Source organism: Dasypus novemcinctus, chromosome 9 (assembly GCF_030445035.2).
Source record: "Dasypus novemcinctus isolate mDasNov1 chromosome 9, mDasNov1.1.hap2, whole genome shotgun sequence".
In the NCBI taxonomy this organism is placed as follows: domain Eukaryota; kingdom Metazoa; phylum Chordata; class Mammalia; order Cingulata; family Dasypodidae; genus Dasypus; species Dasypus novemcinctus.
The window spans coordinates 98,292,048-98,314,368 of record NC_080681.1 but is presented as its reverse complement, the minus strand read 5'-3'; the positions used below and the strand labels follow the sequence as shown (position 1 = coordinate 98,314,368).

Here is a 22,321-nt window from a genome sequence, read left to right as displayed (position 1 = left end):
TGATAAAATGTTCTCTTCCTTAAGAGGAGCTCAGAACCTAGTGAAACTGAATTATATACTTGAAAGTGGTTAAAATGGGAAATTTTAAGTTGTATATATGTTACCACAATACATATTTTTAAAAAACAAAACCAATGAAGAATGTAGGCTTGTAAACAATTAACCACTACACAACTATGTAATGCTGTATCGAAGGAAAAAAAGAGTTCAGTTTCTTAAATTTAAATTACTTGTGGAAAATCAGGATGACTCCCATAACATCTGGACCTACGTAGGAGAGTTGAGGTTAAGATGTAGATAAGGTAGTAAAATGCAAAGAGATGTTAAAGCTACCCCTGTGTGCCAGATGACTCAAGGAAAAAGGTCATTCAGGGAGAGAGGCTGGACTCTTAGGATGTTTCCATGACTAGGGATGGGGCAGAGGGTGAAGATGATAAATCAAGAGGAATGACTATGTTTTATTTTATCTTTTTTGTATCAATATAGTTCATCACTGTTCCCGCTATTTTGCACTGAAGCATGACATATAGTACACTCAAAAAAATCTGTGAATTAGGGAAACGGACTTTGGCCCAGTGGTTAGGGCGTCTGTCTACCATATGGGAGGTCCGTGGTTCAAACCCGGGGCCTCCTTGACCCATGTGGAGCTGGCCATGCGCAGCGCTAATGCGCGCAAGGAGTGCCTTGCCATGTGGAGCTGGCCATGCGCAGCGCTAATGCGCGCAAGGAGTGCCTTGCCACGCAAGGGTGTCCCAAACGTGGCGGAGTCCCACGCGCAAGGAGTGCGCCCGTGAGGAAAGCCGCCCAGCGTGAAAAGAAAGAGCAGCCTGCCCAGGAATGGCGCCGCCCACACTTCCCGTGCCCCTGACGACAACAGAAGCCGACAAAGAAACAAGACGCAGCAAATGGACACCAAGAACAGACAACCGGGGGAGGGGGGGAAATTAAATAAATAAATAAATCTTAAAAAAAGAAAAAAAACTGTGAATTGAAAAAATTAAATGAAAACAGAACATTTCAAGAAGCATTACCCAGTATGTGTCCCACAAGAAGTGCTCAAAGAAAGATTGAGCAGTCTGCAAGGAATGCTGTTGAGGTCAGTTAGGGATGAGGGCTGATGTGGCATGGTCTGCAACCTGATGAGCATTTCGTTCAGGCAGAGTAGTAAATTATCTCAATACTTATTGATGTTTACTTTGTCAACTTAGCCCTGGAAATGCAGAAATCTATCAGAACTTAGCTCTGTTCTCAAATCTGGTGGAAAAGACAAACACAGACCCTTGATAATCACAGTATATAATCCAAGTGTAGCAAAGAAATGAACACGAGCTAGTAAACTTGGAAGGCGTCACAGAATTATTGGCATTTAAGCTGAGATGGCATTTAAGGTACTCGCTTGTTCACTAGGGCAGGAATTCTAGAAGTAACCAAGCTGTGCAAAAAACCCTGGTAAATGCACTGGTTCCCAAAAACTTCTACGTGCCTAAGAATCACTGGAGCGGTCTGATTAAAATACATATTCCAGGGCCACACTTCCCCAAGCTTGTGGCTCAGCAGAAAAATGGCACCCGGATATCTGCATTTTAACAAGTTTCTCGGGAACAAGCTTTGGAAAAACGTCTTTGTGGGCTCCCTGTTTAGAAGACAGAAGGGGTAGGGGAGTGGATAGCGGTGGGAGACAGCTAGAGTGGTCGGCTCATCCGAGGTCTTGGGTCTCCTAAGGAGATCACAGTATCTCTCTCTCACACACACACAAAGCCAATTCCATTGTGCGTTGCGTTTTCAGGGTAAAAGAAGCTTTCCTGTATCTCACTTTGTCGGAGCATCCCAACTCTGAGGGATCAAAATTATGAGCTTCATTTCATAGCAGAGGAAACTGAGGCTCAAAGAAGGAGGGCGATTTGCTCAAGGTCACAAGACAAGACGTGGCAGGGAAGAGACTAACCCAGGAAACCCGATTCCCGGCTTGGACACCCCACAACAACGCATGCTAGGCGGCGAGCGTTAGAATCGCAAGCCGTACCTCGAGAACCGTACCAAAATGGTGGGCGCAGTGGCGTCAGCAACGCCCCCGCCCCTTCCGTCCACCTCCCCCCTTCTTCCGTAGGCCACCCAGGCGGGGGGAAGGGATGGACTGGAGCAACCCACGTGACCGCCGACAGTCCGGCGCGTGACGCAAAGCGGCGGGACCAACGCTCGTCTTGCCTTGTCGGAAACGTAGTTCAGTGACCTGCCAAATCGGCAAGAAGAGGCGGGCCCAAGACTACATTTCCCAGGAGGCAGCGGGGCGACGCAGCCGCTGCTGCCGCCGTCGTCGGAGAGCGGGGACGCTGGGCGCGTTGTCGGGCGGGGGCGAGATTCGGGCCGGTTGTGCCGTTGCGAGGCTGCAGCTGCGATCGCTGCGGTGGGCCCAGGTGAGTGCGCGCCTCTGATAGGAGTTAGGGCTGCTCGGCCTGCTCTAGTTGTTTCGTCTTGTATCCTTTACGTGGCGGCTGATTCAGGGTCCCCGAGAAGGTGCGGCGCGGAGCCGCTCCCCCGCGCTTACCCCGTCACTTCTGAGCGGGCCCAGCTCCCTCCGGCTCCTCCCCCTCCCCGCCCTTCAGGGCTTCCCTTTGCTTCGGCCTTGCTCTCGAGGCTCGGGGCCGCCTTCTCTCGAGCAGCTGCTGTTCTTATTTTTTCTCTGCCATCTGCCGTGGGTGGGCTGGGGCAGGGTGGGGTGGGGTAGGGAGCTCTACACCCTTTCTCCTTTGGTGGTACGAACCTTGTTATTTCGATTTTTCCTTTTCTCGGAACTCTTGAGTGCCCTTCCCCCACCTAGCCTTTATTGGCCTGCTTCTCTTCCTAGGGCACATGTGGCTGGCACTCGGTATTTGTTAGTACCTCTTCGGTTCTTCTCTGCCTTGTAGCCGAAGGCATAATCCAGATTTATCATCTACGGGGGTACTATTGCTCCCCATTCCCTGTTCCACTCCTATTTCAATATCCTGGGCTGGGGGTGAGGCCGACTTGCATTCCAGTGATGATTGGCGGGTGTTCTCCATGTACGAGACAATTTACTTTGCTTCTCTTACCACTTAAACAACTTTTATTAATTATACTCTTTGTTTTCCTAAATCTTAGGCATGGAGCAGGGCGCCTAGCTTTGGTTTCCAGAAGTTGGAAGCCATCAGTGGAAGTACAGTGTTTACAGGGAGGTTGTTAATTGGATTGAAGGGAATGAGAGTATGGGCCCTAGCAGGAGAAAGCCAGTGAAGTTTCTGTTAATAGTATAACGGAAGGATTCTGGAACCAGTTTTCCTGGGCTCTAATTTTTGTCTTCCTAGCTTTTGATTTTGTTCGAGGGGCTTCTCTTCCAGGTGCTTCATTTCCTTATCTACAAAATAGCGGTAAATAAGTGGCTACATTTTAAGATTATTGCGAATATTACGTCCGATAAACTGAAAACCTCTCGGTCATTGCATGGCACATGCTAAACAATTTATATTATTTATAACATTTTAAAATCGTGGGTCCAGAGCAGAAACTCATGTAGTACATCGTCATTTTTTCCCCTTTCAGATGACCTTTTTCCACCCTTTTTTTGGTTGTTTGTGGGAATAGGGTCTGTTGTGTTGTCCAGACAGCCTAGTGTACGTATCATAGAGAAGCTTGTCAGAGAGCCAAAACCGGAAAATGGCTGCTGCCGTGAACAACTTGTGGAGCAAATCGGGCTCATTTTGTTCCTTGCTGGAAGAGGTATTTTGCAAACTAGTTGGCGTACTTTAAAAGTCTCAAAAGCCAATTTTACTGCAGCCTTTTAGGCTTAATTGCATTCTGTAAAAGAGGTGATTGAAGTTTTTATATGAAAATGTTTAATTAAAAACCTTCTGTGCAATATAATTTCACCTCTTGTTTTTCAAACCTTTGAGCACCAGAAAAAGGTCTCTGGTTTTGGAGACAAATTTTTAGTCTGCATACCAGGTGGAGCAGTAGTGGTGATAGTCGTAGCAGCAGCAGTAACTCAGCGTATTTCTTTAATACAGTATGTATATATATTTTAATCTGGTTTAGCCAGTGAAATTATGGGCTACAAAGAGAGTGATGTGTTTTGTGTGAGAAATTGGAAGTATTTGTAAGAAGCTTGGAGTATTTGTAAGGTTAGCACTGAGCCAGGGAGGGATGAGACATATGCTTTACTGATTTTTCTTTTAGAATTGGTAATCTTCACCACTAAGAATCTTAGGATGCTAGTGTGTTTTTCTTAGGCTGCTAGCATGTTTCTCTTAGGCATAGTGACATCTGAATTGAAGGAAGTATGGTTAATGCTGTTTTCTCAAATACTAAATTTTTTAAAACTTTGTGTTTTGAAATAATTTCAAACTTACATGAAAGGGACAAAAATAGTACAAAAACAATACAGGGAACACTAATATATCCCCTACCCAGATACCCAGATTTCCCAACTTTTAACATTTTGCCGCATTTCCTGTCTCATTCTACCTACCTATCCATCTATTTTCTAAACATCAAATATTAGATTTTGATTGTTTTGTATCTTCTATAGACACCTAAGATTGAGTCACTGTGTAACTCTGATTGATCAACTGATTTAGCAAACAGTGCCTAAGAGCCTACCATGTATACCAGCTCATGTGTTAGACTCTGCATGTACCGCGGGATGTGAGGTAGATGAGGCTTGCCTTTCTGGAACTTACAGTGTAGTGCGGAAAGACAAATAGGTAAGCAAATAATTGCAAATTAAGAAAAGTGATGTGGTAGTAGCATTCAAGCAGGACACTCTGATGATAGTCACTAAAAGGCGGGGGAGACCTAAGAATGATCAGAGTAGTTCTTTTTGGGGAGAGTGAGAAGCCAGATCTTTAGGGCATTAAGGGTGAGCATTCCAGGTGGAGGGAACAGCAGGTGTAAAAACTTCAAGATGGGAAGAATTTCGTGTGCTTTATGAATTGAAAGGAGGCTAAATGTGGCTGACACATAGTGAGGAGAATCCCTGAAGAATGTTGGAGAGGTAAGCAGAGCTCAGGTTGTTTTAGGGAAGCTTGTGAGAAGCTACAGTGGGTGGGAAAAAGAGGAGTTGCTATTTATAATTTTAAAAAATCACCCTGAAGCAGTATGGAAAATGGATTGTGGGAGATATCAGCTAAGAACTATTGTTCTTGTTGGTAATGGTCTGAGGTAGGGTGGTGGGATAGGTGGAGAGGGGTTGGCAGGTTTGGAGATTAAGTAGGATTATTTATCTCCAGAGCAGGGCATTCTTTTTTAGGAGGTACGGAAATGGAACCCAGAACCTCATACATGGGAAGCAGGTGCTGAGCCACTGAGCTACATCTATTCTCCAAGGGCAGTCTTAACCTATGTACCGTGGACTCCATGGGGATCTATGAACTCTGTAGAATTGTAAGAGGGTTGCTTTTTCTCAAAAAAAAAAAGGGGGGGGGGCGGATCTTTACCTTTTATTATATTTATTAGAGTCTCAAAAGTTTAAGACCCCTGCTCTAGAGCCTGTAATGAAGGTTTTTATAACCCATAGGACAATAATTGGTCCAAATATCAGGATAGTAAAATATATGTTACATTTTTCTACAAGATTGAATTTCTTGGTCTTTCAAAGGATTTTTTTTTTTTTTTTGAGGAGAAATAATCTTTTAGTTTCTTTTTGTCCATAAGTTAGAAACTGATTTTGCATATAGCGAGGAAACTGAAAATTGATGAGAACCCAGTTTCACGAAAATCCACTTGCTAATGTTTTCTCCATTGGGCTTTGTTTATGGTTTCTATTTTAGTGGCAAAAATGGAGCATCCTAGTGTGTGAAGAGTACCATGGTTTTATTCTGGCTTTCCTTTAAGAATTAGAGGTTTCAGATTTATATTAGTATATTTATAGTATATTTTCAGTTGTAGTATAATACTAGGTGAAAATGTCTTACTGAAAGCAAAGGTTGTGCTTTCTGCCTTGAAGGTTAGAGCTCTACCTCTGAAAGAACCGTGCATTTTTCTATTTATAGCAGAGGCTGAAACCTGAAGTCTCGTGGACTAAATCCAGTCTGCAGATGTTTTGTTTGTCCCACACAGTGTTATAAATTTGAATTGGTTGGAAAAATTTAAAAGCAGGGAGATTTCATATAAAATTTTGGATTCTGCCTGCTCTTGAGAAATCAGATCTGGCAGCCGAGTACTGTGTTTGCTTTGCAGCAGCTATCTTCAGGAGTTGGCATATTCTCCAGTTTGCTACAGACCCCACCACAGCCTTTGCCATGTGTTGCTGACATGGTGCATAGTAGATAATGTTTATCATTTTACACCCTTATATTAGTTCTCTGTTGTAGACATTTGAATTTGCTTTCCCTGTTCTGGGTATATGATACAGGTCTCTATTCTGCTTCCCTAACCATCACTATTTCTGTTGTTTGTCTTGGTGCCTTATTTCTTTTCTTTGTTTCTTCTAAAAAAGGACATTTTAGGTAACTTTGAAAGAGGGAGGTGAAGCAATAAAGAGGAGAGAACTCCAGAATATTATTTTGTTCCAAACTGAAGAGTTTGGGATATGTAGAAAGTATAAATGCACTTATCTCTGACCCCTGCACGTGTGTTTTAGCTGGCATGTGTGTCCTCATTTTTGTTCTGCCTGGTTTGCATTAGCATCTGGAATGTTTTAACTGCATAACATGGCCAGTATCAGAAGATAGAAGGCCAAGCAAAGAGGAATTGCTGAATGTCTGATTAGAAGACTTTTGACTTCTGTCCTTGGGTATTAAGAACCAGTTATGTAGGATTTTTTTTTTAACTGTGGACCCATGTGATCCATTGCTTCCCTCTCCCTCTCCCTCTCCCTCTATTGATTTATTCTCCCCATTCCCTTGTTTTTCACTTGCTATGTCTGTTCGTCTTCCTTGTTTCTTTAGGAGGCACCAGGAGCCTAACCTGGGACTTCTCGTGGGAGGGAAGTGCCAAATCCTTTGAGCACCTCTGCTTAAGGCCATCTGCTTTGTTGTATCTCTCATTCTGTTTTTCTCCCCGTGTCTCTTGTTGCGTCAGCTCGCTGTCTTCTTGAAGAGGCACAGGGAAGCTCTGCTCCCTGCTTTGTTTTGTCTCTCAATATGTTTTTTCTTCTTGTGTCTCATGTTAGCTTGCCATGCCTTTCTGTTGCGCCAGCTCACTGTCTTCTTTAGGAGTCACTGGGATCCAAACCAGTGACCTCCTGTGTGGTAGGAGGGAGCCCAGTCACCTGAGTCACATCGGCTTCCCCCATTGCTTTTCTTTTCTTTTTTTTTTAGAGATTTATTTTTCAATTGTTTCTCTCCCCTTCCCCCCACTCCCACCCCAGTTGTCTGTTCTCTGTGCCCATTTCCTGCATGTTCTTTTGTCTGCTTCTGTTATTGTCAGCGGCATGGGAATCTGGGTTTCTTTTTGATGCGTCTTCTTGCTGCATCAACTCTCCATGTGTGTGGCGCCATTCTTGGGCAGGCTGAACTTTCTTTTGCACTGGGCGGCTCTCCTTACAGGGCGCACTCCTTGCGTGTGGGGCTTCCCTACGCGGGGGCACCCCTGCATGGCAGGGAACTCCTTGTGCGCATCAGCACTGTGCATAGGCCAGCTCCACACGGGTCAAGGAGGCCCTGAACCGCGGACCTCCCATGTGGTAGAAGGACGCCCTATCCACTGGGCCAAGTCCACTTCCTCCATTGCTTTTCTTTTAGTAATTCTATGTGATTTTTGGAGAGGTTTCTAACTCAAATTTCTGTGGGCGTCCTTTTACCCTCTATTAGTAAAAAGGATGGAATAAATAAGGATTGATAGAGTATGTCCTAGAGGTGAGACTGTTTTCTAAAGTTACCAGGAGATTCTTCATCCTAAAACTCTGTTACATGAGGTCTTTCCAGAAGATGGTCCCATGTTATCTAGAGTCTTGACTAAGATTACCTTTGGCTCTGAATTTTAACAGTGAAGACAAAGGATGCCAGGGTGGGGTTACCCAGTAGAAAAAATAAATTGGGTAAACTTTTTAATATAAAATTCTTGCTTCAGGCTTAATAAAGTTGTCTTTTACAAAGCTTTGCTTTGTATAATCTTATGTTCTTACTGCTTAGCTGTCAAATTGCTACATCACTTTGTACAGCCTTAAAAACAACCTTTGAATTATGGTATTTTGTTGTTCTTACATGAATAAGTGTACATGAGAACACTGTAAATTCCAAATGCCATGTGTGAGGCATTATAAATTATTGTCTTCATGGTGCAGAGATTCAGAGTTAACCGAGTGTGAAGAGCTTTTGAGAAACAGATCTATCCTTTAGCCCCTTTGACTGAACAGGTGTGGGCAGATTGCAGTCACGCAGCATTTTCTTCCTCTGTCTGTTTCCTAAAGCCCTTAATGCCAGGGCCATTAGATTACCCTTTAACAGCGTTTTTATTATATTTGGTTTCTGAGCATAGCATATTGAGTTCTTGGTAGAAAGGCAGTAAAATTTTACTGTATTTAAAGTTTTATGAAATAAAATCTAGAGTTAACTGGGGGTGGTTTGGGATAGTTGGCTTGGCTTAGTGGCAAGTTAATAGTCAGGCTGAAATACTGAAGTTTCTGACTCAGACTTTTATGTAGAGATAGAACTCAGCTTGCATATTCAGAGATTACACATAAATGAGTAGTAGGAAATAATCACTTGTTTCAAGTATATCAACATGAAGCCTGAAAAGTACTAAAAGGAAATGTATGTGAGTATGTGCATATACATGTGGGATGAGGGTGGGGAACAGGTTGACACCCATAATCCTGAATGTCAGAGTTGGGACTAGAGTTGCTGCCTAGAGTATTCAAGGCACCTGTGCAAGAGTGAGAGCAAGATTTTTGGAGGAGCAAGAGGCACGCCCACTAACTTGGAGGCAGAGATATGTGTAGTACTGGGCTAGTGTTCAGGGTATTATAACTCAAAAAGGATCTGTAGTCACACAACCACTGTGCCATTTGAAGATTTATTTTATTTATCCATTTCTCCCCACCTCCTTGTTTGCGTTTGCTGTGTCTGTTTGTTGTGTGCTTTTTTTTTTTTTTCCAGGAGGCACTGGGAACGAACCAGGATGGGAGGGAGGCACCTAATGCTTGAGCCACCTCCGTTCCCTGCTTTGTTGTGTCTCGTTATGTTTTCCTCCATGTGTCTCTTGTTGCGCTAGCCCACCACACTAGTCTGTCGCATCAGCTCACAGTCTTGCTCATCTTGAGGAGGCACTGGGAACTGAATTCAGACCTCCCGTGTGGTAGACAGGAGCTCAATAGATAGAGCCACATCTGTTTCTGCACTATGCCATTTGAAAGTATTTTTCTTCAAATCACATGTTGTTGGATCTGACTGTCTCTGTCTCAGAGCCATTTTTTCTTGCCATCATGTGCTTCCTAGATGTTGCGAGTGACTATACTAGGTAGTATTATCAGTGATCTTCTTGCTGGTCCTATCCTGCAAACTAATTATTATTCTCTTTACACATTTGACTTCCCTTATGTTCCCCTGAGTCCCCATTCTTGTCACATTCCAGATGATGTGCCTCTCCTCCCTGCCCTCAACTGCTGTCTTAACCGAGTGCATGGGGGAGAAGTGGGTGATCACCTCACCTCATTGCTAAGTACTGTTGGGGAGTTACCTCTGTGAGCTGTGCAGTCTTTGCCAAACTGGGATGCTTAGCGTCTTGCTTTAGGTTTTCCTGTGGAAACATTGACATACTGTAGGCTTGTACCAGTCACCTCTTTCCTCTCACCGTTCCTAGAGACTCATCTTTCTAATGGTAAATAGCTTACAGAGAGGTCTCATTCATGTGGAATACCACTTTAAAGAAATAGCCATTTCGGGAGTGGAGGTGGCTCCAACCATTAGGCACCTCCCTCCCGCACAAGATCTTTCTGGTGCGTCCTAAAAAAAAAACAAGATGGGCAGACAGCAGGTGCAAACAACTAAGGGGAGAGAAATAAATAAGTGAAAACAAAACAAACAAACATATATAATCCTTTAACTTAGCACATTCTAAAACTGCAGAGTCAGAGTTAGATAGAGCTTTAAAAGTTATCTAGTCTTGTATCTTGTGTTTAATGTGAGAGCTTATATTTTAAAAAAATACCAAAAAATGAAATTAATTTAAAAATAGTAAATGTAACCTTTTTAAAGCAATTATTTATTTTACACTGAATATTTATCAGTATTAGTTACATAATTTACAAGTTCTCTATGCTCAGTATTCTGAGTATTTATAGTAAAGATACTTAAAAGCAATTAATACTGCATAAGCATAGATTTTCTGAAAACTGGCCTGGTTCTGAAAATGCTTTATTTAGGGTAAGTTGTGGGAAAATATCTACATATGATCTGCCAGAGTTAATCAGGACAGGTAAAAAGGGATATTTGCCTATTTTACTAACTTAATGTCCTTTTTTTTTTTTTGAGATACTTTGGGGCAAAGCAGTCTCTCAACCACTGAGCTACCCACTCTTCTCTCTTTGATTTCATACTCAGTCTCCTTGACTTTGGCAGTTTTGATGTCCCTTTGTGTCCATGTATTTATCCCATAGAGAAGTGTTCTAGGGACACCTTCCTTAACTACTTATCTATGATAGCACCCCCATCACTAATCATGTTTAGTACTACTTGATTTTTTTTTAAAGATTTATTTTATATTTCTCTTCTCCTCCCCTCCTAATCCCCGTCCCCCTCCCCCCCCCATTGTCTGCTCTTTGTGTCCATTTGCTGTGTGTTCTTTTCCTGGGCTTCTGTTGTCAGCGGCACAGGAATCTGTGTTTCTTTTTGTTGCTCTTGTGTGTCAGCTCTCTGTGTGGGCGGCGCCATTCCTGGGCAGGCTGAACTTTCTTTCTTGCTGGGTGGCTCTCCTTAAGGGGCGCACTCCTTGCATGTGGGGCTCCCCTACGTGGGGGGCACCCCTGCATGGTAGGGCACTCCTTGCACACATCAGCACTGCGCGTGGGCCAGCTCCACACGGGTCAAGGAGGCCGGGGTTTTGAACCGCAGACCTCCCATGTGGTAGACGGATGTCCTATCCACTGGGCCAAGTCCACTTCCCAGTACCTCTTGAATTTGATTGTCTCACTCTTCACTTCTCTAGAGAGGAAAGTAAGAATTTACCTAATCAGCTGGTGAATCCTCACATCTGGCATGTTCTCTGATACATACAAGAGCCTCAGAAAATATTTTTTGAAAGAAAACATGCATTAATATGTAAATAAATAGATGGCTGGCAGTGTGGCAGTCTCTCTGGGAGTGTTTCCACTACCAAGTTCTAGCTTACTCAGGCTAGCAGTGGAAAAGAATTTGTACAGTGGGGGAGGGGGAGTGAGGAGATTGCCAAGGGCAAAAGGGTACTTTCTGGAGTGATGAAAGTGTCCTGTATTTTGATTGGGGTGGAATTTATGCAGTATATGTTGTCAGAACTCATTGAACTTTGTTCTTAAAATGTGTTTGTTTTATATGTGAATTACACCTTAATAAAGTTGATTTATGAAAATTGTATTAAAAACCCATCCTCTAAAGGCTCTTCTGTAGAACTGCAGGTAACTAAAAATAGATTTTGGTAAGGATGGTTTTCCTTAAATTTTTAGTAGATTTAGCCATGGATTGGGCAGGTGGTTTTTAAAATATTTTGTTGGAGTGAGGAGGTTCCTCAGGAGCCCGGGAGGGAGAGAGGCTGAGCTGGCAGAGCTTTGAGCTGTTCACACCCTCTTCAGTCGGAGCAGTTCTGCATTTGTTTTCCTTTTTTTAAAAGAAAATACAGTGGAGTCCCCAAAAGCCACTCCACCCCCAGCATTCACATTCTGTCAAACCATTGGTGGAGGCACGGTATTGGTTTCAATTTTTTCCTCCTCTACTCACAGATCTAATATCGGTGCTTGTTAAAAAAAAATTAGATATTATGGAAATATTGTAAGGTAGAAAATAAAAGTTTCCTGTAATGCCATCTCCTTGGGCTGATGTTAACCATTTTGATATATGCAAGAGATTTCTATCATTTTGGTGTGTTGTACTTGCGATTTTTTTTCCCCTATGAAGGCTGGTTATAAGGCTTTTTTTTTTCCTTCAAGCAAGGGTATTTATTTATTTTCTGAGGTACTGGGATCGGGATTAAAGCTGGGACCTCTCACATGGGACACGGGCATCCAACTACCGAGCCACATCGGCTCCCCTGCAATGTTTGTTTTTCCCCCGTTTGCGCATTGCCTGTTTTTTGTTTGTTTGTTCGTTCTTTGGAGGTACTTGGAAATGAACCCCAAATGTGGACTTCCCATATGGGAAGCAGGTGCTCAACCACTTGAGCCATATTCCCTTTCCTATAAGCATTTCTGAATAGTAAAGGTAAACAGTAAAGACCATGGAGGAAGTAATGATAAACCTTTGGGGTTTATTATGAAAACTTAATATTTACAATTTTGTTTCAGAAGGACTTGAGTTGCAAAAGTGTATTGGTCCTGGAAACGGACTTGGCCTAATGGTTAGGGCGTCTGTCTACCACATGGGAGGTCCGTGGTTCAAACCCCGGGCCTCCTTGACCCGTGTGGAGCTGGCCCATGCGCAGTGCTGATGCGCACAAGGAGTGCCCTGCCATGCAGGGGTGTCCCCCGCGTAGGGGAGCCCCACGCGCAAGGAGTGTGCCCTGTAAGGAGAGCCACCCAGCGCGAAAAAAAGTGCAGCCTGCCCAGGAATGGTGCCACCCACACCGAGCTGACACAAGATAATGCAACAAAAAGAAACACAGATTCCCATGCCACTGACAACAACAGGAGCGGACAAAGAAGAACACGCAGTAAATAGACACGGAAAACAGACAACTGGGGCGGGTGGAAGGGGAGAGAAATAAATCTTTAAAAAAAAAAGTGTATTGGTCCTGTTATTCCTCTTGTTTTCCTGGAAATTTTGGCAGGTTTTATGTTGTTTTGGTTAATTGTAAATGCTTTTTGTTCATAGCATAGAACTTCACTTGCTTGATCTTTTCTTTATTTCTCTTTCAGGCTTGTTAGTCACTTAGACGTGTTGTTATTGCTGGACATTTTATTTCCAGCAAGTATAAATTGTTTCAGCAAGCTATGGATGACATAATTGAGTGGCAACATAGAATGAGGAAGGATGAGGAAGGAATATATTTGATTATTGGCTTACAGTCTCCCCTACCCCCCAATTTTTCCCCCTCTCCTGTGGAGGCGTCTTGGTTTTAGGAGATACTGGTGAATGTGATGAGAAATGGAAGTCCCTGCTTCATCATCAGAAGCTTTTTTTTAAACTGGGATTTTGGGGCAAGTTGCTTAACTGCTTAAACCCTCCTGAAGATAGAATTCTCTAGCTCCAATGGGGTTATTGTGATGGCTAGGTTATTAGGCACACTGCAGGGACTCAAAATAATCTCATTATTATAAGTGGAAACAAGAAACACTGGGTCCCTGGTAACTATTTGGAAAAGTGAAGTAGTCATATGAAGGTTATTTTTTTCTTTCTTTGTTGTTTGTATCTCCTTCCTCCACCCCCCCAAGCATTTGAAGTTAAAGTGTAAAAGAACAGTGAGAAAGATCGAGGGTGCTCAAGTGATAGCAGATGGAAAGAGCAGAGTATTTGTTAATGGTGATATTTCAATAAACTGTGCTGTAACAACTTACTGGTCATTTTGAAAAATACTAGATTCTTACACTGACAATAAATCTTACATGAATTAAAATGAAACCATGAAAAAGCTAGGGATAAAAATGCATAATTGAATATGAATATAATCTTGTGTAGGGAAGACTTTTCTAAGCATGATATAAGCATAAACCAATACAACTATTTTCCTAGGTTTTGGGAAAGAGAAATTTACTTTAATCTTCAGTCTAGATCTGCACTGTCCAATTCAGGCTTGTTAAATTTATTTATTTGCTTATTTTATATACATTTAACAGTAATATAAAGAATACATGAAAAATTACACAGTTCATTATTTCTTCTGAAAATTTACTTTAATATGACTAAAGAACCAGGCAATTTTAAAACATAGTCACATACTGAAAGTCCTTGTATTTACTAAGTGGTTTCTGACCTTTAGTTTGGATGTGTAAAAGTGATGAAAATCCTGTGTCACATGGGTTTAGGCACAAATGGAACCAAAGACCTTTAGTCTATGACTGATTTTGCCTGTTACATAAACAGTGCTCCTTGAGCACACCAAAAATTCCTAAATGTACTTGTTTCAGAGTCTTTATTTGGAATTGACCACTGCAGGGAAATAATCTAAACATATCCATCATTGTTGATGGACTCTTGGTTAAAAAGCAAAGCATGGGGGAGCGGATGTAGCTCAAGTGGTTGAGTGCCTGCATGCCACGTATGAGGTACTGGGTTTAATCCCTAGTACCTCCAAAAAAAAAAGCATCCACACAAATGCAAAATGTTAGTAGGGAAAACTGTGTGTGGTTATATGGAAACTCTCTACTCTTCTGCAGGATTTTTCTGTAAACATACAACTGCTGTAATTAAAAAAAAAAAAAAGAGGCAATGGATCCAGTATCCATTTCTTTGTCTCCTCAAGAACCCCATCAATAAATACTTATTCAACGACTGATAGTGTCATTTAACTCTTTAAAATGCTTTGTCATATCACTTATGATCACTCCTTTATACACCTAAAAATTCAAATCTAATAATATGATAAAAACATGGATCTCCTTTACCTTTAGGATAGGGTAAAAGCCTGTGGCTCTGCAAGGGCTGGCCTCTACCATCTTTTTTACTTTCTCTTTTGCTCATTACTGGATTTCTTTTCTCAAGTACTGTATGAGGGCACAGACTATTCCCTTCACCTGGTCTCTAACTCTGCCTCAGGTAGGTTCCTGTGCTCTTCAACTTGGTCAAGCTCCCATTAGACCTATAGCAGTGATTGTGCTTAAAAGGTTTTTGGTGTTTATTTGGGATTATTTTATTGCTGCCCTCAGTGTAGATTTGCACGCTATAATATCCCCAGTACCTGGCATAATATGTAGTAGGCTTACGTATTGTGTCTGTGTGTGGTTCTCATTTTTGTAATAGAAAGTGTATCGCCACTGATGATTTTGCTATGAAATGTCACTACTGTCTGTTAATAGGGGTGGAACCAGGAGTAATAAATAAGGATTAACAAGAGAAAAAAATTGATAGGTTCTGACTTTGGAGTGGAGAAAAGATAAGACCAAGATCTACCAGTAAGAATCCTGAGGAGTCTGTACCATAGATGGTGGCTTAGTATTGATAAGAGGTAAACATGACAAACTGGTAGAGAAGACAGACTGAATAAAGGAGGTGAAGGAGCAGTTGCTCGTAATCATAATGATAACTCTTGAATTTCTCCAAGAAATTAAATTTTCTGTTAGCGTAAGGTAGGGAACGTATTATCCAAGGCATTATCCATCAGTGCTATAAACTTGAATAAATTAAGTCCTGTGAACCCTAGTGTCTAAACTGAAAAATAGAGATGGGTAGATATTTGCAGAAGTCTTTCTGAAATTGTGTTTCATATTTTCTGAAGATGCCGATGCAGTGTGTGGTCAGACTAAATACCTACAGTAGAGAAGCAGTATGTCACTCTACCTTCAGAAACGTTTAGAAAACATGAACAGTGATTTAAAAACAAAAACCTGACAACTTTAATAACATTTAAGACCTGGAGGATTTTTGGGGAAGAAAGTGGCAAGGGGACTGGTACTGTGGAAAGATGTGATAGTCCACCAGTTTACAGAAGAAAGGACAGGCATGGTTTAAAAGAATAAATTATTTGAAAAATTAGATTGAACCAAATGAATTTAATTTTTTAGTAGGTAAAACAAGGCTAACAAGTCCCGACTTGCAAAAATGACACTTGAATATGGTTCAGTCTAATGTTAGCAGGAAAACCTTTAGATTTAAAAATAAGTTCACATAATTTATACCAAAATATCTCAAAGAAATTGAAATGGCAAGAACAGTTTATTAAAAACTAAGATACACATGTAATCTATGAGGTTTATTTTATATTATGTTAGGTCACATCATTTGATTGGATGCCCGTAACCATTTCAGCATGCTTTTCCAATACAAACTAGAATGACTTTAAGGCAGTGCAAATCAGAATGTCAAATAAATACAGTTAACAAACCAAGGTTTTACATAAATTAACCCATTTATTATAGGCTAGAGATGTTTCATATTTTGGCTGTCTACTACTGGTCTTTCAATTCCTTCATTCTACTGATGGCACACTTTACTGTGGTGTTGTAGGTCCAGACTCCACTAGCTGCTGTTTTCATGCAGGAACCACAGTACCAGACCCCTACAGCTCTTCTCTTCATTTGGTTTTGCCGCAGAAGGAGCAGGTGTACTTGGTGTGCTGGCTGATTTCAGTTTCATTTTTCTGAGTGAGGTCCCATAATGGGTCCTGTATCTAATGTCGATTCTGACCTTGGTGTGATTCACCATGTTGCTGTGAGCAACTCTTAGCCTAGAGAAAGTGAACATACTGCTTTTAAGTACCTTTCTTTCTTGTTTTGGCATTGGCTCTGTTTTTGCAAGCCTTTAACTGTTTTCTGGAGCTTTGAGAATGTGGTTTCTGCCAGTTCTATTTGTTCAAACCACTGAGGCACATCGGCTCCTGAGTAGGTTTTTTTCATTTGTTTGCTTGTTGTTCGTGTTTGTTGGTTTTTTCCCCCAATCTGGTTGAGTCATCTTTTTGGGGCAGGGGTCCTGTGCCTCTCCACACTGCACAGGTCTGGGACACCTTTTTTTTTTTTCTTTTTTTACCATGGGGTCCCAGGGGTCCTACCCGCTTGCTTCCCTGTGTTTGTTTTTAGGAGGTACTGGAGACCCATGTGGGAAGCAGGAGCTCAGCTGCTTGAACCACATTCCCTCCTCTGCACATATCTTTTTTTTTCTTTTGAATCCCCCTCCCCACGGCTTGCTTGCTGTCTGCTCTCTTTGTCCATTTGCTCTGTGTTCTTCTGTGTCTATTTATTTTTTATTTCCCTCCCCCCTTGTGACTTGCTTGTTGTCTTCTCTCTGTGTCCATTTGCTGCATGTTGTTCTGTGTTTTCTTTTCACTTGTCTCCCTTTTTTTGTTGCGTCACCTTGCTGAGTTGGCTCTCTGTGGCCTGCCGGCGGCACTCTGCAGCGCTTGTGGGCCAGGCAGCTCTCCACCAAGTGCGGGCGAACCTGCCTTCACAAGGAGGCCCCAGGACGCAAACTCACGGCCTCTTGTATGGTAGATGGGAGCCCAGCTGATGGAGCCACAAACACTTCCCCATATCATTTCATTTCATTTTATTTATTTATTTTTTTGAGGTACTGGGAACTGAACCTGGTACCTTGAATGTGGGAAGCTGGTGCTTATCCACTGAGCCACATTGGCTCCCCTGCATTGGTTTTTCCGTTTGTTTTGCTTGTTGGTTTTTGTTTAGGAAGCGATGGGAACCAAACCCAAGGGCCTCACATGTGGGAAGCAGACATTCAACTGCTTGAGTCACAACCATACCCTGCATGTATCATTTTAATTGAATGTATTTATCATAGGCAGGCATTTATTGAATCTATTAGTTTTTTTTCAAGATATTTGCTTTTTCAGCATGTTGTTAAATTGTAGATTGATCACTTCTGGTTGAAGGTTAGGGAAGCTCTTCAGTTGCACAGTCAAATGGATTTTGAAAAATTTGCAATCATATTGAAGTGGGAAAAATGCTGGAACTATAATTTGAGCTTAGGAAATATATCTACAAATTTGTGTGGGTATGGCAATTTCGCTTTTTTTTTACTTTTCTCATCGTAGGATGTGAATAAAGTAGATTGACATTACTTGTGATATAGAAAAATGTGCTTTTTAAAGTAAATATTTGTTCACTAAATCACAAAAAATAGAAGAAATGTGAGAAGTGTGGAAATGTTTTAATTTACTGCAGTGTAAGTTTTGCATAGAAGTACTATTTGCCTTTAATTTTATGTTGAATTTATTAAAAAACACTACCAAGTTTTCAGCAAAAGCTAATTTTCAAGCTATATGTTTGATAATAGTTTTTAAGAGTTGTTCTTGTTCAGAAAAATGTCATTCTTAGCCTTGAGCTGAAAAGTAACACAGTAGCACTTTACCACTACTGAGCCATCGAACTCCTCAGTGGTAGGGCAAGTCAGGATATTCAGCTTCTATTTCTGATAAAAATTCATTCAATTGACAATAAGTCTACATGACTGAAATGAAAGCCATGAAGTTTACTTTTCCCACTACTGGCTCAGTAACACATGATAGATACAAAACTGTGCAGAGCATCTGCTGATGAATATAATACAATAATGGACTTTAAACTTCTTACATTTTCAATTGTGAATTTGTCCAACTAAGTTCTTTTCTGCTCCACATATATTTTTACCACCGTCAGTTGAAATAAACATTAGCAGATTCGAGTTCAGGTTATGTTGAATTAGTGTTTTCTCACCTGACTATTCCTGGAGGAGTACTTTTTTTTTTTTTTTTTTTGAGGTGGAAAAGAGTCTTTAATACAGTTAATCTACCACACCATACCATACTTTTTTCTTAATTATTCCATATATTTCCACCCTCCAAATGAGAAATATAGGGTCACCAATGCCTTTTGAAAAAACTTACGCCATTCACAGTGTAGATTTCAATTATGTAAATATAACTGCTACACAGTAAATACTAGTGATAATTCTGGACTTCAGCCCTTTCTGTGCAATTCACTTGAGTTTCAGAAAATGGAGGAAGATAGAGCCAGACTTCTGGTATTGTTGGATATGATAGTTCAGATTTGGCTTCCTTGGTCTCCTGCTCTCATTGTCAGACATTCTAGGGCAGGAAATTAAAAGAAAAGTTGAATATCACCAAACTGATCTCTTGCTACATCAGCATCAAAAGGACTGAAAAAAAAAAAAACCAAAACTGTCCACATTTAGAAAACTTAGTTCAGCAAATGACTTCCCAACTCTTTCACCTCCAGGTCATGTTATTCTCATTCATGTTCCTGAGAACTAGACCAGTAAAAATGGGGAAATAGTCTTTAGAAATCTGTCTACATGGGGATCTCAGTCTAAGCTGCCTTATACTGATGCCTTGATGCCTTCTTCTGATACTTTGAAGTAAGTTAGGAGGCTTGTTTTAGGGCTCTATTTAACACATTACAACAGTTAAGTTGTCTTTTTAGGTCCCTCTTTAAAATATATGGCCAAAAGCACTTAAGAAAAATTGCTACCGAATTTTTTTTTTTTTTTTTACAATTAACAACCACTTAAGTTTACTTTATTCATTGAAGAGAAGGTAGATCTACATTTCCTTTTTGAACTTGATTTCATTAAACATGAATTTAGAGCTTTCATCATCTTAAAGATTTAATAAATACAATATTAATTTATTTAATTGATATACTGTAAATTAGGGAGATTACACATAAACTAAATAAAATTGAAACCATTCTATTTTATTCTGGAGAAGTACTTTTCAGTCACTTCATCCTCACCAATAAACATCAGGTGAGCACAGGATTGATAGCATCTTTTTTTTTTTAAAGATTTATTTATTTATTTAATTCCCCCCCTCCCCTGGTTGTCTGTTCTTGGTGTCTATTTGCTGCGTCTTGTTGCTTTGTCCGCTTCTGTTGTCAGCGGCACGGGAAGTGTGGGCGGTGCCATTCCTGGGCAGGCTGCTCTTTTCACGCTGGGCGGCTTTCCTCACGGGCGCACTCCTTGCGCGTGGGGCTCCCCCACGCGGGGGACACCCTTGCGTGGCACGGCACTCCTTGCGCGCATCAGCACTGCGCATGGCCAGCTCCACACGGGTCAAGGAGGCCCGGGGTTTGAACCGCGGACCTCCCATATGGTAGACGGACGCCCTAACCACTGGGCCAAAGTCCGTTTTCCTGATAGCATCTTTTGAATCAAGAACCAAGGAAAACCACTTGAAATCATCTGCCCTTAACTTTTATTAAGTAAATGTTTTATTTTAGAAAAGCTTTATATTTACAGAAAATATGCAGAGTTAGTAGATTTCTCACATACACCACACCCAGTTGCCCTTATTTGCTAACATCTTAAAATTATTATGGATGTTTGTTGCAGCTGATACATTATGTTTGTTTTAGTCCATGCCTTCTTCATATTTCTTTTAGTGTTTCACCAATTGTCCTTTTCTGTTCCATGATCCGTGCAGGATACCACATTACATTTAGTCATTGTGTCTCTCCTTTGGCTCCTCCTGGCTGGTTTTCTTAGACTTGCCCTTTTGTTTGTACCTCCCTCCCCATGGCTCCCTCCTCTATTTGCTCATTGGTGGTGGTGTGTCCGTCCTCCCCCCCCCCGTTGTTTTTGCTCATTGTCTCTTTTTTACTTGAGAGGCACTGGTACCTCCCATGTGGGAGGTGGGCACTCAAATGCTTGAGCTACATCCTTCCCCCTTGCCATGTTTTTGGGGAGTACTGGTCTGGTATTTTGTAGGATTGGTCTGGCATTTTTCTCATGATTAGATTGGGGTTATTGGTCTTTAGGAGGAAGATAAAATGCTATTTTCATCACATTTCCAGGGTGCATGCTAGCAACATGGCTTATTACTGTTGATGTTAACCTCGTCACCTGACTTGGGATAGTATCTGACAGGTTTCTCTATCATAAATGACTTCTTTTTCCCCTTTCCTCGTCATTGGTAGGAAGTCCCTATTTGCACCCTACACTTAATGTATGAGGCATTATGTTCCACCTCTTGGTGGATAGAGTTATCAACATAAATTGCTTAGAATTCTTCTGCATGGGAGATTTGCTTATTCTCCCTTGTTTGTTCTAATTGCTCTAACTTGGACCTTTGAGAGCTCTTTCAGTTGACTCCTGTGTCTTTAAGGCATACCCTCTTTATTCACAAAATGGTGGTTGCCCGTATTGTCCAGAGTAAAAGCAAAATCCTTATAATGGCCTTCAAAGCCCTGTGACTTGATCTACCACCTGCTCCCTTGGAACTTTTTTGTTTTGCCACCATCCTTGTTTTCTGTTCCTCAGACAACCAAACGTGTTCTCTCCCTTTCATCTTCGTACTTTCTTTTCCCTCTGCTTGGATCCCTAACTCTGGAATCTCTAGTGCCTAAAATGGTGTTTGGCATGTAGTAGGTGTTTAGTAAAATTTTTTTGTAGACTAAGTGGACGGTTATTATTATATGTAGACGGTAAAAGGTATATTGTTGGCAGTGTCAAATTGTCCTTGCTAGTAATACACTGGCATCTAGCCTAGGGAGGTTTAGGGGCTAGAGGCTGAAAAGTAACCTGTTGGCTTGCTGGATGACAAAGGCAGAATAAGCTGGGGGTCATAAAAACTGTGGTGGCAGAGGTGACTCAGGGCTTCTGGTATCTCCTTACAGTCAGGATAACAAAGGGCCAGAGCCTCAGGCTTCCTTCTCCACCCCTCTGCAACAATGAAAAATTGAAGACTGATAACATTCTTGCCAGTATCTGTTAAGAGGTTAATTAGTAAGAACATGAAAGAATTTTTGGATAAATATTTGCCATCTAGCTAGAATTTTAAGAATGAATGTATTGGAATAGTTTGTTTCAGTCTTGTCAAGATTTCTCTCAAGCAGACTGATGTGAGACCCTTGTGCTTGGCTGATGTAACCTAGGTTGCATTATAAGAATAACTGCAAGAATATATGCAAAAGTATTTTAAAAAAAAATGAGTTTTTGATAGTGTTATATTTTTGCTATTTAGCAACTAAGTAAATACATACCCATATTGCCATCATTTTGGTAGAATTTGAATACTGATTTTGTCTGGATAAAACAGTCTTCCTGATTGTGTTTTTGTTGGTTCTTTGTTAATGTTAATTATTTAATTAGCTTTGGTATAGGACAAGAATGTATTGCTTGGGTATTCAGTTTACTTACAAACATCTATTAGTATTAGGTATGTAAAGAGTTAATAGTAAGCCCAGTGGAAGAAATCAATTTAGAAATGTATACTACGACCTGAGTGTAAGAAGAGACTTTTCCAGGGTAAGACTGAGAAGCTATCTGTAACATAATTAGCCTGGAAGAGCCAGGGGAAGCTTGCTAGGGAAAGAGACACTTAAAGAAATGAATAGGAGTTTGGTGAGGAGGGGGCAGGGGGAATTCTAACCTGAGGGTTCTGCTTATACATAGCGTTTGGAGATCATAGTTTGAGGAAATAATTTCCTTTTCCTCCTGGCTAAAAAAGCAAGGGGTCAGCTTTGTGCAAACCATGGGTTTCAGAGAAAGCTCAGGCTGGTAGCCTGCACTTGAAGCGCTTAACATCTTCTGAGGTCACTTGAGTTCACAAGAATGGAAAATCAGCTCCAGAGATTGAA

At 41.2% G+C, this 22,321-nt stretch overlaps 1 protein-coding gene across 4 annotated transcripts in view; it reads left to right on the top strand.

Moving 5' to 3' along the window:
- Positions 1 to 2,270: 2,270 nt before the first annotated feature.
- THRAP3 (thyroid hormone receptor associated protein 3) overlaps positions 2,271 to 22,321 on the top strand; it is a 67,760-nt gene continuing 47,709 nt past the window's right edge. Inside the window, exon 1 of one of the 4 annotated variants that reach the window (XM_023582728.3) lies at positions 2,271 to 2,414. The gene's annotated coding sequence lies outside the window, so the exon portion shown is untranslated. The remainder of the gene's footprint in view (positions 2,415 to 22,321) is intronic. The other 3 variants (XM_004472252.4, XM_004472251.5, XM_058303875.1) reach the window with 3 other exon arrangements.